The sequence below is a fragment of the Temnothorax longispinosus genome, chromosome 1 (assembly GCF_030848805.1).
Source record: "Temnothorax longispinosus isolate EJ_2023e chromosome 1, Tlon_JGU_v1, whole genome shotgun sequence".
Classification (NCBI taxonomy): Eukaryota; Metazoa; Arthropoda; class Insecta; order Hymenoptera; family Formicidae; genus Temnothorax; species Temnothorax longispinosus.
The window spans coordinates 12,498,060-12,513,151 of record NC_092358.1 but is presented as its reverse complement, the minus strand read 5'-3'; the positions used below and the strand labels follow the sequence as shown (position 1 = coordinate 12,513,151).

Genomic DNA, 15,092 nt, shown 5'->3' with positions numbered 1-15,092 from the left:
AATATATTTTAATAGTATTATTAAAAATATATTGGTGTTGAATTTAGCAATGATCGGTGAAGGAGTTACCAATTTTTGGCTAAAAAGTACAAGTCATACATGTAATCTTATATATAAGGTATCATTAAAGGGAGGTTGTTTTGAATTTGGCGAATTTTAGTTAAAGGGTTACCAATTTTTGCCTAAAAAAATGTAGGGTAGACCGAGGCAAATCGAATTACTAATTAGCACGATAAAATAGCTCGTAATCCGATTCGTCTCAATCTACTCTAAGTTATTTGATGGATAGAGTGTCATTTTAATCTTCACCGATCCTCGCAAAATTCGAAACAACCTTCCTTTTGATAATCTATATAAAATTACATGTACATCTTATACACTTTTTAAGCAGAAATCGGTAATTCCTTTACCGATCCTCACCAAATTAAAAAAAAAACTAAAGAATATAACAGAATTAGAAATAACACAATATCTCAAAATTTGCGGAAATTAAAGTAATAAAATTACATATACAACTTATAAATGTAACTTTTTGAGCAGAAACTCCTTTATCGATCTGCGCCAAATTTTAAAGAATTATATATGAAATAAGGATAGAAAAGACTGAAGAATATAATAAAATTAGAAATAGCTTAATATTTTAAAATTTACAAAAAGAAGCTCTTTACCGATCATCGCCAAATTCAATACCAACTTTCTTTAAATGATACTCTATCGATTAAAAAAAAATTAAGTCCGATATCTCAATATTTGCGGAAGTTAGAGCAACCACGAACATTTTTAAAAAAATTCAAAATTAAAAAAAAAAAGAACCCTTTTACCGATTATCGCCAAATTTAATACCAACCTTCCTTAAATAATACTCTATCGATTAAAAAAAAATAGCCCGATATCTCAATATTTGCGGAAGTTAGAGCAACCACGGACATCAAATCCGCGCGCGCGCGGATTTTCTACCCCTATTTCATATATAATTCATTTAAATTTGGTTGACTTGATCCAACTTTATACGCAATCAAATATTCATATATGAAATTTACGAAAACAGAGCTTCCTCTATGAGGAAGCAAAAGGAAAAGGAAAAGAGAACATGGCAGCAGAGGAGATGTTAAAAGAAATTTTAAAGAAAATGGAGGAACAGGAGAAGGAAAGAAAAAAAGATAAAGAGAAATAAAAAATGAAATAAAAGGGTTGAAGAAAGAATATAAGAGGAGAGAAGAAATATGGGAGCAACAAAGAAAGTCGTTGGAGGGAAGAGTAAAAAACCTGGAGGAGAAAGTGGAGAAAGTAGACCTGAGTGAAACAGAGGGAAATGAAGGAAGAGATTTAATAGAGAAAATAAAGGAGATAGAAAAAAATATGGAAATGGCGGAGAGAAGAAGAGAAATCGAGAAAATGATAGGAGAAATAAATAAGATAAATGTGGCCATTGAAGAAGTACAATAAGTAAGATATGGAGATGCGAAAATGACGATGTTGAAATGTAGGAACTGAGAAGCCAAAAAGGAAATAATGACAAAAAGGAAAGAGTTAGGAAGGAAATATAAAACCTTCTTGGATGACAATCTCACTAAAGTAGAAAGACATATACAGAAAGAAATAAGAAGGATAGCAAAAAAAGAAAGAGAGGCAGGAAAGAGAACCACAATTGGCTACCAGAAGATGTGGGTGGATAACAAAGAGTTGAAATGAAACGAAAGTAAAGGAAAGTTAGAGGAAAAGAGTGATTTTCGGAAGTTATAAGGAAAGGAAAGAGGATAAAGAAGGAGAAGGCCTAAGGAACAGGAGAAAGAGAGAGAAGATGCGGAACGCGAGGCAGGAAGGGAGAAAGCAAATTGAGGAAAGGGTGAACATAATGACAGTAGGCTTCTGAAATATAGCTGGATTAATGGGAAAAAACGAAGAATTCTGGAAAGAGATAGAAAACTGGGATATAATACCTCTGTTAGAAACATGGGTAGAGCAAAAAGAATGGTGTAAAGTTAAAAGAAGGTTATCGGATAAATATGTGTGGAAATGTTCAGTCAGCGACAAAAAAAAAGAAAGAAGGGAAGAGCAAGTGGAGGGATAATAACAGGCGTTAGAAAAGAACTAGTCGCAGATGGAATAGAAGAAAGAGAAGAGGAAGGAATTCTGGAAAGAATAGCAAAAACAAAGGAAGGTACGTGGAGCAGTATATGTGAACAATGATATTGAAAAGAAGATAAAGCATATAAAGGAATATACAAATGATGGTGGTTTAGGGGAGCATCAAATAATAATAGGAGGCGACTTTAACGCAAGAACTGGAAAAGAAGGAGGATTAACAGAGATAATAGGAGAAAGAAGAAAATCAAAAGATAAAGAAATTAATTCAGAAGGAAGGAAGCTATTGGAGTTTGTAGAGAAAGAAGGATTAGGAATAATGAACGGAACAAAGGGAGACAAGGACGGAGAGTTCACTTTTATAGGAGGGAGAGGCGAATCAGTAATAGATTATATAATTGAAAACCATTGAAATTTGAGAGAAAACTAAGGAAATAAAAAGATAGGAGATGCTATTGATTCTGATCATCAACCCATAATATTAAAGGTAAAAGGAATTTGTGAGAGAAGAAAAGGGGAGAAAAGAGTCAAGAGAATAATGAATTGGTCAAAAGAAGGAACAGAAAGTTATAAGGAGAGAATGAAAGAGACAAGAATAGAGGGTGCGAACATAGAAGAAATATTGGAGGGAATAAAGGACGCAGTAAAACAAACAGCTGTTTGGAAAGAAATAAGAGAAGACCAGAGATCGAAGAAAAAAAAAACGGATGGTGGGATAGTGAATGTGTAAGACTAAGGAGAGAAGCACGAGAGAAACTAGTTAAATGCAGGAAGGGAGAAGTAGATAAAAAGAGGTACATTCTAAAGAAAAAAGAATATGAGGAGAAAATAAAAGAGACGAAAAAGATCGAAAAGGAGAGATTAATGAAAGAGGCGAGAGAAGCAACTAACGAGAAGGAAGTATGGAGATTTATAAACAAAGAAAGGAAAGGTAGAAAAGAGGTTTGCGAAGAAATAACGGAGGAGCAGTGGAATAAACATTTCATGGAGCTATTTGAAAAAGTAACTGTGGAACCACGTGAAAAAGACAAGAAGGGAAAGGAAAGAATAGGTAACAAAGAGGAGCAGGAAGGAATAAGAAGAGAGGAAATGGAAGAAGTAATTAAAGAAATAAAAGAAAAAAAGCAGCAGGTACAAATGGATTGCCAAATGAGGTATGGATATATGGAGGAGGGAGATTGAAAGAAAAAATATGGGAGGTATGTGATACAGCGTGGAGGACAGGAGAAATAGCAGAAGACTGGAAAGAAGGTATAATAGTACCAATAGTAAAGAAAGGAAAAGGAAAAGAAGCATAAGATTACAGAGGGGTGACATTAATGAATACAAGCTACAAAATATATGCGGCAATTTTGGCTAAAAGATTGGAGAAGGCGGAAAAAAGAAGAATATTACCAGAAATACAGGCAGGATTTAGGAAAGGAAAGGGTACAATGGAGAATATATACGCACTGAACTATATAATTGGAAGAGCTGTTAGCAAAAATAGAGGGAAGGTAGTGGCAGCATTTATTGATCTGAAATTAGCATTCGACTCCGTGAATAAAGAAAAAATTTGAGAAGTATTGAAAAAAGAAGGGATTAGTGAACAGCTGAGAACTAGGATAGAAGATCTGTACGAAGAGACAAAAAGCGTAGTAAGAGTAAAGGGAGAAAAGGGATCATGCTTTTGGATGGTCAAAGAAGTCAGACAGGGATGTCCGCTGAGCGCTATGCTCTTCATACTGCTGCTGGCGGATTTAGAGGAGACAATGAGGAAGGGGCAAGATGGAGGTGTGGTAGTAGGGAGAATGAAATTTTGGACGTTAGTATATGCAGATGATATAGTAGCTATAGCAGAGGACGAAGAGGAGATGAAAAGGATGATGAAAAGACTGGAGAAATATTTCGACAAAAAAAGCTGAGAGTGAATGTAGGGAAAACAAAGATAATAAGATTCAGGAAGGGAGGAGGTAAAATGAAGAAAACGGAATGAAAATGGAAGGGAAAAGAGAAAGTAAAGAAATTCTGCTATCTAGGCTACACATTCCAAAAGAACGGAGGGCAAGAGGCGCATATAAACGAAAGAGTAAGGAAAGATACCATAGCAATGAGACAGGTTTGAGGAATAGGAAAAAGGTTACTTGGAGGAGACTGGATAAGAAAGATTGAGTTATACGATTCGCTGGTAGCAAGCATAGCTTTATACGGAGCAGAAGTGTGGGGATGGAAAGAGAGAGAAAGAAAATAGAAAGAATGCATGAAAGGTATATAAGGCGGACATTGAACATAGACTGGAGTACACCCGGATACATGCTAAAGGAGGAATCCAAGAGGGATAGAATGAGAGGGAAATGAGATTGCAAGACAATGCTGAAAAAAAATAAAACGGAATATCAGAAAGGAAAAGGCAAAATGAGAAGAAGAGAGAAGGAGCTTCTATGAAAAAAGAGGATATGCAACTGAAAAGATAGAAAGGAAAAGAGGAAAAGGATGGAGCAGTATAGAGAAGTTAACAAGAAGAGACAAAGACATTCAGAGTCAAGAGAGAGATAAAAGGGTAAGAGAGTCTAGATATAACAGGTGGTACAGGGAGATAGCAGAAATCAGAAGGCTAGAATACCTAGAGAAAGAAGGGAAAGAGAAGTCCATGATCAGGATAGCGAGATTTAGGCTAGGTAATGAGATGAGAGGTGGAAGATATTGGGAACCAATAGAGAAAAGAAGTTGTAGAATATGTGGTGCAGAACCGGAGACATGGGAGCATGTGTTAGAGTGGTGCACAAGAGGAAAGGAGGAGGAGAAGCCAGAGGGAATTGGCGAGAAAATTAAAAGAATATTGAATAAAAGGGTAAAGAAAAGGGAGAGAAATGGATGGCAAAGCTGGAGAGAAGAAGAAGACAGGCCAATACAGCGGTAAGTTAGTTAAAAAGAGTAGAGAATAATAGATGATTTTTGTTACAGATAGCCTGAAGGAAGAAGAAGAGGGAAACAGTGGAAAAAAAGATGGAGTGCAGAGGGACGTTTATAATAGAAAAGGAGGCGATAGAAAAGATAGTGAAGGGTCAGATATTGGAAATGATAAAAGAATTTAAGGAGGGTAGTAAGAGAAGAGATGAGGAGATAAAAGAACTGAGGGAGGAGGTAGAGAGATTTAAAAAAAAGGTGTATAAGATGGAACAGAGCACGGGCAAAAGGAAGAGGGATGACAGTGAAGAGAGAAAGGGTAAGTTTTACAAGAGAAAATGGTGGACAGAGGAGTATGAAAGAAATGACGAGAAGAAAAAGAAGAACGTGATACTAAGGATTGAGAAGGAGAGATGGGAGGGAAAAAAATCAAATTGGGAGAAGGTGATGGAATTATTTTCGGATGGACTAAATGTGAAGGTGGAAGTGAAAGGGGTAAGCGTGATAGGACAAAGAGGAGACTGGGTAACGATATTAGTGAAAATGGGGCATGAGGAAGATAAGTGGAAGGTATTGGATGCAAGGCGAAAGGAAGAGAGCAAATTGAGGGTGAAAATGGACAAAGACAAATCGGTGGAAACGAGGGTAAAAGAAAGAGAGGAGAAAGAAAGGAGAAAAGAGAGGAGAGGAAAGCAGGAGGTCAAAGAGGACCGAGGAGGACGAGATAGCGAAAAGGATGGAAGAGAATCTTCTAATGGATACGGACGAGGACGAAGCAGATAGGAAGAAAAAAGAATAGGAATTTAGGATGGAAAGGAGAGATGAAGGGAGATAATGGGAGAAGCGTTAAGAAAGTCGAGGGAGGGGAGAAGGAGAAGGAGGTAAGTTTGTAAGACTGTAAGAATAATCTCTATTTTATATTTAGAATGGAAGGCAGAGTAGGAAAGAAGGAAGACGTCAGGTACTGGAAGGAGGGAGCCGGAAAAAAGAGAAGAGCTGCGTCAGGATGGAGGGAGTCAGAGGAGTGCTGATGAGGGAGACCTAAAGAAGATGACCAGAGGGGTGCAGGATGGAAGAGAGAGGGAAGGGAAATAAGTTGTGAGGTTGTTCAATGACCAGATCGGGGAAATAAGATAAATTGTAAAGGTTTTTGGGAACGTTTTTACTGAAAAAACGCCTTTCCCCCAGCCCCGGAAGGGGAGCGAAATAAAGATGATTGATTGATATTATAAATCTATGTACATCATTGATTTCATAAATTGTATAAATTAACAACTCTAAAATTGTACAATTAATTAATAATTAATTAATTTATTATTCATAATTTTATTAATTGTTTCTAGTTCCTCCGAATTATTTTAATCGAACGTTTAAAGTGTATTTGAATTAGATTTATTTTCATATTAGCAGTAGTAGCTGTTTAGTTTGTTAAATAATTGTAAGATCATATTATTTGCTAACTACGTATCTACTGCTTCATAACTACAGTTTTGTCTGTAGGATATAAAATTGATAGCAGATTTATGAAAGAAATGTCATCTGGTAACTTGCGTTTTATGTATCACGTAAAAATAAAAAATGTGCATTTTCAATATTAAAAAAAATAAAATGTTATTATTGCACAATGCGTTTGCAGAAATATTAATAAAAAGAATCTCATCTTCGCATATGTAATCTGTATATCGATATTAACAAGAGGGGCAAGGACGGACGAATCCCTCCACGCGACGACGGCCGACCGGTGAGTCGCTTAACAAATTCGCTTTCGCTTATTATGTTTAAGTTCGCGTCGAGGAGACGACACACACCTCCTCTAGTCCTTCGAACAATTAGAACCTTTGCAAATCCGGGAACGGTCCTATCACCCCCCGAGCATTGGTTCTTCGAGCCGGATTATCGCGTTAGTGTATACTGCCGACCTTTCGCTCGTTTGCTAGTATTTACTTAATAGCTTAATCGCGCAATTGCATTAACGATTAATCGGTGTTGCTAATTCGTACGCCGCGATATCTCCCGATCGCAATTTCGCTTCGCGACGAGAATACGCGCGCGGAATCTTGCTTGCTATTGTCGTTAATCGCTCTTGTCGTTAATTGTTTCTTATAGTAGGAAATAATTGGTAATATAGTAACCGAAGTATTCAAATCTAGAATATTCTCGGACAATTAAGCCATACGTTTTCGCCTCGCTGTCGGCGGCCTTGGCGCTCGGTCACGGGCCGGCCGCGTGTAAACGTTCTTTTTCTACATAGACTCGCGCTCAATAATAACGCGTTACAATATTTCTCATCGTTGCTGGGTCCGCTTTCGGCACGATTCGAAATACATATTATTCCGATTGTTGGAATTCTTAAGAAAACATTTGCCATCGATCGGGACTATTGTTTGTCGGCACTGGTTCCCGGTATAAAATATCTCAGCACTCTGGCGTTCTTTCAAGTTGATTATTTGCAATTATAATCGAGTCAAAAGAAATTGTAATTAATGCTTGTGTCGTATATGCCGCTCGTGTCGTATATGCTGCTCGTATGCTGTAACACCGCGCGCAACAACCCTAATCTAATCGTAACGCCACAGATATTGGAGTGCATTTCTTGCCGTAACCGGGTACCGTGCCAATCTAATTGACAATTTTGATTATTTTGTACATCCTTTGCAACCATCTTCCCTGATAGTTATCCTGTGTTTGATTCTCGTTTCCTTGCGTTTGCGTCGCACTATTCTCGCGTCCATCAAATCGTCATTTCGATATCGCGCAAACAATACGATTTATTATATTGTATCATAGTTGAAGAATATTCTCTCGTGAATATTCCATCGAACCTTCGCGTAGGAACTCGAACCGAGCCATCCGTTACTCGTCACCTTGGCGAATGGAACGGTGTTGTTTGTTTTCTTTCTCCCTTTCGTCCTTTAGCTTACGAACTCGAAACCTAATATTGTTCTTCGGTATCTTCACGTGACGACGATACATTTTGTGCTGAACCATTTGTCATTGCCTCACGTAAAACCTTCGCCGTCCTTTAATCGTTCCCGCTTCGTATATTCTAAGTCGACTCTTTGCTGACGTGCTGGTTTCACACCGCCCGCTCGCGGTAAAAATATTCGCGGTCTCGCTTGTACTGCGTGCTCTTGGAGTTGATCGCCTTTGTTATTAATCGCTTTGTCGTTAACTGCTATTGGCTGTATCAAACCAACATGTCAAAGTCAAAGTCAGCTCACTCTTGTCGCGAGTTATGTGTCCGGCGGATGCGGGAGATCCATGAGCTTGCCCGGAAGGCCTCGACTGAATCGACGATCCGAGAAAGTTCGTAATAGGATGGCTATGAGAGTCAAACGCAGTTGTCTGTGCGTAGATGATCAGAATCACTGATTTATTCCAAATCCATTCCAAATGAATTACAATCGGAAATAAAATTATTTCCACAAGTATACCAAAACCTGACAGCCATATAAACAACAATTTTGAACTAGTTACAAAACTTAACAGGACACACATTAATAATGATCATGTTCTTATTTCATTAGATGCAATATCGTTATTCACTAACATTCCTACAAATTTAGTACTGGAAAGTATCTCTAATAGATGGGCATACATTTCTAACAAGTGCAATATTCCTAAGGACGAATTCACGCAGGCTATACAATTAATTTTAGATTCAACGTACTTTACTTTCGATAACACAATATACAAACAAAAATTTGGTTCTCCCATGGGCTCTCCGTTGTCTCCCATTGCTGCCGATATGGTGATGCAGGATCTGGAAAGTAGGGTGTTGCGATCACTTACACTGTTTTTACCGTTTTACTTCAGATACGTAGATGATATTGCTATGGCTGTACCATTCAATTCGATTGACACAATACTACAGGTATTTAATTCTTATCACCCTAGGTTACAATTTACCTGTGAAATAGGAGGTGACAGATTAAACTTTTTAGATGTAACAATGATAAAAAACAATAATACTCTCGAATTTGATTGGTTTCATAAACCGACGTTCTCAGGCCGTTATCTTAATTTCTTATCGTAGCACCCTATTTCCCAAAAAAGAGGCACAGTTATGGGCATGGTCGATAGGGCATTTCTACTTTCACATCCGAAATATCATTTAAAAAATCTTAAATTCGTAATAGACACTCTCTTAGAGAACGACTACCCGTTGACATTCATTTTTAACACTATTAATACTAGAATTAAATCTCTGCTAAACAAATGCACTCGAAAACAGAATGAACTTCCATCAACGAACGAAGAGAGACAACGTATATGGTTTACAGTACCATATGTCTCTAATATATCCGAAAAATTTAAAAGAGTTGTTACAGATGTTAACTTGTCGTTCTATAGTCTGAATAAACTTGATAAGTTTATTAAAGTGCAGAAGGATATTCTCCCTATCCAATCAAATAAAAATGTGGTGTATAAAATTTCATGTAAAAATTGCGACGCGTCATATGTTGGTCAGACGATGAGGCAATTAAAAACGAGAATTTCGGAACATCGTAACCATATTCGCAGAAATACAACAACCTAATTTGTTATTACTGAACATAGAATTAATTTCGACCACGAATTTGATTGGGAGAACGTTGAAATCTTAGATAGGGAACGATATTTAGGAAAAAGACTTGTTTCAGAGATGTCTTATATCAAGCTACAAAAAAATAGTCTCAACTTGCAAACGGATACAGAGTTTATGCACCATGCATACTGTCTATTCTAAATAAATTGTAAACCATGTCCATAAACATTTTGCGTCGTACCGCCTGACATTGCCTATACATAGAATATTTAGTTTCATTTTTTACTGGCTTCATCTACACGTTTATAATTTCATTGTTTATACACCGAATATTTATTAGTTTTATTTTCTTACTTATTTGACCGACACGTTTTATAATTTGACTTGACTTACACGTTTACAATTTTCATTGTTTATACACCGAATATTTATTAGTTTTATTTCTTACTTATTTGACCTACACGTTGTATAATTTGACTTAAGACCTCTTCCTGTTAATACCGTTTCGTGCGTCGTGCCGTCGGGATCTCAGAATCCCTTGTGCAGATTATACATTTTTCTCTGTGATGTTCACACCGCATTTATATACCTGCCTCGCTTGGCTTATTTTGATGCATTTGTTCTCCAGACTACTTAGTGAGTTACCATAGAATTTTTAATTAATACTTGGTGTAATAAGGTAACTATTTTTACAGATATGGATCTAGTAGTCTTTTTCAATTTCGTTTCTTGAAATCTCCAAGCAGGAAACTTATCACTTTGGAATGGAGAACTGTGCAATATTTTAATTTTATTCGTCGTTTGATATCGCTGAAGATGGCTCGATCTATAAGCTGAAACGTTCGATTGTAATTCATTTGAAATGGATTTGAAATAAATCAGTGATTCTGATTATCTACGCACAGACAACTGCGTTTGACTCTCATAGCCATCCTATTACGAATTTCCAATTTCGAGAGTCCTAAATTATTATTTTATTGATCCGAGAAAGCTTTTTTGCCCGCTACTCGAGCGTGGCAAAGATCGCCGAGGACTTCGAGAACGCGCATCTCAAAGTCATACAGGAGACTTCCGAGTTCGAGGCCGAAGACGTGATTCGGGCTGAGTTCGACAAAATGCATAACGCCGTGAAGGGACGGTATCACGCACTCACGGGCACGCCGCCCGGAACCGTACAGGCTCAGCCCTCGAGCCACACGTCGGCGGTCAAACTGGCTCGAATTACGCTTCCGCAATTCTTGGGCGATCTCACACTGTGGCCGTCCTTTATCGCGTTGTTTAACGCTTCGATTCACGACAACCGACAGACCTCGTCGATAGAGAAGTATCAATATCTGCTGGTCTCGCTAAAGGGAGAAGCGCTCAATGTAATCAAGAACTTGCCTTTCGCCGCAGAGTATTATATGATCGCCTACGACGCGCTGCTCGACAGATATCGGAACAAAAGAAAGCTAGCAGACCACCACTTAAAGTCGATACGCCAAGCCAAACCGTTGAAATTAGAATCGGCCGATGCTCTCTACAACTTGTTAGACACGTTCACCGAAAACACGCGCGCGCTCAACCTAATGAAATTTCCGACCGATGCGTGAGATTTCATCTTGCTAAATTTTCTGTTAAAGAAGCTTCCCCGTTTGTTACGGGAGAAATTCGAATCTATCCATAGGGCTGAAGAGATACCGCGATATGCTCAACTCATTAAGTTTCTTTCCGAGCATTGTAAAGTCCTTGAGGCCGTCTCGGGTCCGTCCACCTTTTCGACCAAATCGAAATCCGCGTCGGTCTCGTCGTTCGTGACTCATACGGGACTGCCCCGTCTGCAAGGAGCAACACTACGTATCAAAATGCTCTCGGTTTCTCAAACTCTCGTCGAGGGAGAAACTTTCCACCGCTCGCGATCTGAAATTATGTATCAACTGCCTTCGCTCGGGACATGACGTGAAGAATTGTCCTTCCGCGTGGTCATGTCGATCCTGCGAAATGAAGCACCATACGATCTTGCATTTCGAGCAGAGCTCTAGTTCCACTCCTACGGTCGAACCGGTAACCGCAACTCCTGCCGCCCAGGATACCGCGACTGTTCTTAAACCGGAGGATAAACCGCTCGTGACGATGGCTAGTTTCGCCAATAGCGTCGTACTGTTGTCGGCCGTCCGAGCAGAGGTGATAGATTCACACGGCAACGCGTTCCCTGTACGCGTATTGTTAGATAGCGCGAGCCAGGCCAACTTTGTTACTGAAGACTGCCTCCGGAAAGGCGGCTTTCGTCGGACCAAGCATAATGCAACGGTATTCGCGTTAAACGAAACTAAGGCCGCCACTACAAAGAGCCTTACGTCGTTCGTAATTCGTGCACGCGGTCGCGACAATATTCGTTTTTCAATCGAGGCCACGGTTCTTCCGCGCATTACATCGTCGTTGCCTAATAGTAAGGTTGCAGTCCAATCGTGAAATCACTTAAAGGGATTGTCGCTCGCGGATCCCGAGTATTATTTGCCCGGCAATATTGACATTTTACTAGGAGCAGGATCGTTTGTCTCAGTCTTACGTGATGGTCGTCAAAAAGGAGGGGATGGAGAACCGGACGCTTTTAACACAGTATTTGGCTGGGTCTTGACGGGCGCGGTATCTCCGTCGTTACAAGTAACACCCCTGCACTCGTTCGCTACCACTTTCGAGTCGATCGAGACCGCAGTGGGTCAATTTTGGTAATTGGAAGAAGTACCAGAACACACTTTTTGTTCGAAAGAAGATCGTCAATGTAAGGAGATTTTCGCAAGGACCACTTATCGTGACCACTCGGGTCGCTTCGTAGTTTTGTACCCCTTTGCGTCGGATCCTCCTACATTCGTCGACTCGCGTTCTATAGCTGTTAGTCGTCTCCGCGCATTCGAGCGCCGATTCAATCAAATCCCGAATTTAGAATTAGTTACAATAATTTCATGCAAGACTATCTCGATAGCGGTCGTATGGAATTAATTAGTGATCCATTCCCGTCGGATGGTTACATTTATTATTCGCCTCACCATGGCGTGTACAAACTACATAGCACTACCACCAAGTGGCGGGTAGTGTTTAACGCCTCGTCGAGATGCCCAAACGGTCTACCAATAAACGACACATTACTCAGTGGTCCGAAATTACAGCAAGACCTATTCGCCATTCTGCTTAGATTTTGCGCCGACCCGGTAGCTCTGACCGCGGACGTGAAGCAAATGTTTCGTCAAATATGGGTAAACCCGGAGCAATGCGACTATTAACGCATTGTCTGGCGTTTCTCGGAGTCGGATCCTATCCTTGATTACTTCCTCAAGACAGTTACGTTCGGCTTTACTTCTTCCTCGTTCTTGGCGATCTATTGCTTGCTCCAGCTAGCTCTCGAATATCGCGACAACTATCCTTTAGCTCTCGCTGCATTATTCGAGGCGCTTTATGTGGACGACGTCGTGGCTAGCGTCCGTACGGTGGAACAGGCTCGCGCGCTTCAAGATCAATTGTTATCGCTACTCCGGAGCGCCGGCTTCAAACTTAGGAAATAGGCGAGTAGCCATCCTGCCGCGTTGGATGGGCTCTACCCGCAGTTATGTAGCTAATCCATGTTATCGTTTGAGTCGATCGAGGATCAATCACTTAAAGTCTTAGGCTTTCGTTGGCATTTGCAATCCGATAGCTTCGGATTTCAAATCAATCCTTCGGATCGTAAATGTACTAAACGCACCATATTGTCGGAGGTAGCGCGTATTTTCGACCCCTTGGGATTCCTGGCTCCACTCACGTTTACTGCAAAATGTCTAATACAACGCTTGTGGACGCTGAAGTTGGAGTGGGATGACGAGCCTCCGACAGATATCTGTCGCAGTTGGGAACGCTATCGAGCTGAGTTCGACGCGTTGGCTTCCCTTCGCGTTTCTCGCACGTTTGATACGCGCGATGTAGTTTGTTGTGAGCTTCATGACTTTTGCGATGCCAGTGAGCTGGGTTACGGAGCCGTAATTTACTTACGCTTTGTTGCGCGAGATGGTGTAGAAATTCGCTTACTCTGCGCTAAATCTAAGGTAGCACCGCTTCGGCCTATTACAATACCTCGTTTGGAGCTCTGTGGAGCTCTACTTCTCTCAAAGTTGATCGCGTACGTTCGTCAAGTCTTTCAGGGACATCTTACCATTGATGCCGAATATACCTGGTCAGATTCCGAGGTTGCCCTCGCATAGATTCTCTCGTCTCTACATCAGAAACGTGGAAGACGTTTGTTCGCAACCGCGTTGCCCGCATTCAGGACAACGTACGGGTCTCAGTTTGGGGCCACGTCGATACCGAGTCCAATCCGGATCATTGCTCCCATGGACTATTTCCCCGCAATTTAATGACTAATTCGATTTGGTGGACTGGCCCCGCGTGGCTCATTCACTTTGAACCCACTCAAACAACGACATCGGAAGTTGAGGATCTTCCTGAGGAGGAAGCGAATTCTCACGCCTTCGTCACCACAGATCCTGCCGATGCCACTATTGTGGATTTGCTTCTCGATCGCTTTTCGTCGTTGGAAAAACTCATCCGAGTGCTCGCGTATTGTCTACGCTTTGTTAACCGACTTGAATCAAACTCGCACAATAGAATTCTCGTGGTAGATCAAATTGAATTTTATTCGACTTTACTATTTCACGTCAAAATCGTACAATCTTATTGTTTTGCAGAGGACATCAATAGATTAAAACGCAATCAGAATTTCTCCAAACCTCTGCGAAAACTCGCCCCTTTCTTGGATACTCGCGGAGTCCTCAGGGTGAGCGGTAGATTAACACATTCCGCGATCTCATATGAAGCCAGGCACCCAGCATTGTTACCTAGCAAACATCGGCTAACGGAACATATAATAGAGCGCACTCATTGTTTACACTTGCATCCGGGACGTCGATCGTTACATTATATCTTGTCGGAGAACTTCTGGGTTCTTGGGGCCCATCGGACCATTAAGCGTAGTCTGTCGCGTTGCTATCAGTGCTTCCGAATCCACGTACTGTACAACCTCCCATGGCGGATCTGCCACTGGATCGTGTACGTCAGGCTAAGCCCTTTTCGATCGCTGGAGTCGACTATGCTGGGCCCTTTTTGGTTTACGATCGTCGTTCTCGCGGAGCAACCCCTCTCAAGGCTTACGTGTTATTTTGTTTGTTTTGCTACACAGGTAGTTCACTTAGAACTCGCCTGTTCCTTATCTACTGAATCGTTTCTGTCAGTTCTGAGGCGCTTTATTGTTAGGCGCGGCCGCTGCTCGCGGATATATAGCGACTGCAGCACCAACTTTGTTTTAGCTCAGCGAGAACTTGTTAATTATATGCAAGCCGCCTCAGAGCAGGAACGAATTCAGTGGTCGTTTAATCCTCTCTCTGCGCCACACTTCGATGGCCTTTGGGAAGCGGGGGTCAAGTCAATGAAGACCCATCTAAAGCGTGTACTAGGAGCGCAGATTCATACCGTAGAGGAATTCAGCACTCTCATAACACAGATAGAAGCTATCCTGAACTCCAGGCCCTTATGCCCTATTAGCTCCGATCCTAACGACCTCGGGGTACTCTCTCCGGGGCACTTCCTC

At 40.7% G+C, this 15,092-nt stretch overlaps 1 protein-coding gene and 1 pseudogene across 9 annotated transcripts in view; both read right to left on the bottom strand.

The window, feature by feature from the left end:
• The window catches only part of LOC139809040 (esterase FE4-like), a 282,671-nt gene that overhangs the window by 128,623 nt on the left and 138,956 nt on the right, over positions 1–15,092 (bottom strand). The gene's annotated exons all lie outside the window — the stretch shown is intronic.
• LOC139813043 (uncharacterized) overlaps positions 1–15,092 on the bottom strand; it is a 78,826-nt pseudogene that overhangs the window by 50,272 nt on the left and 13,462 nt on the right.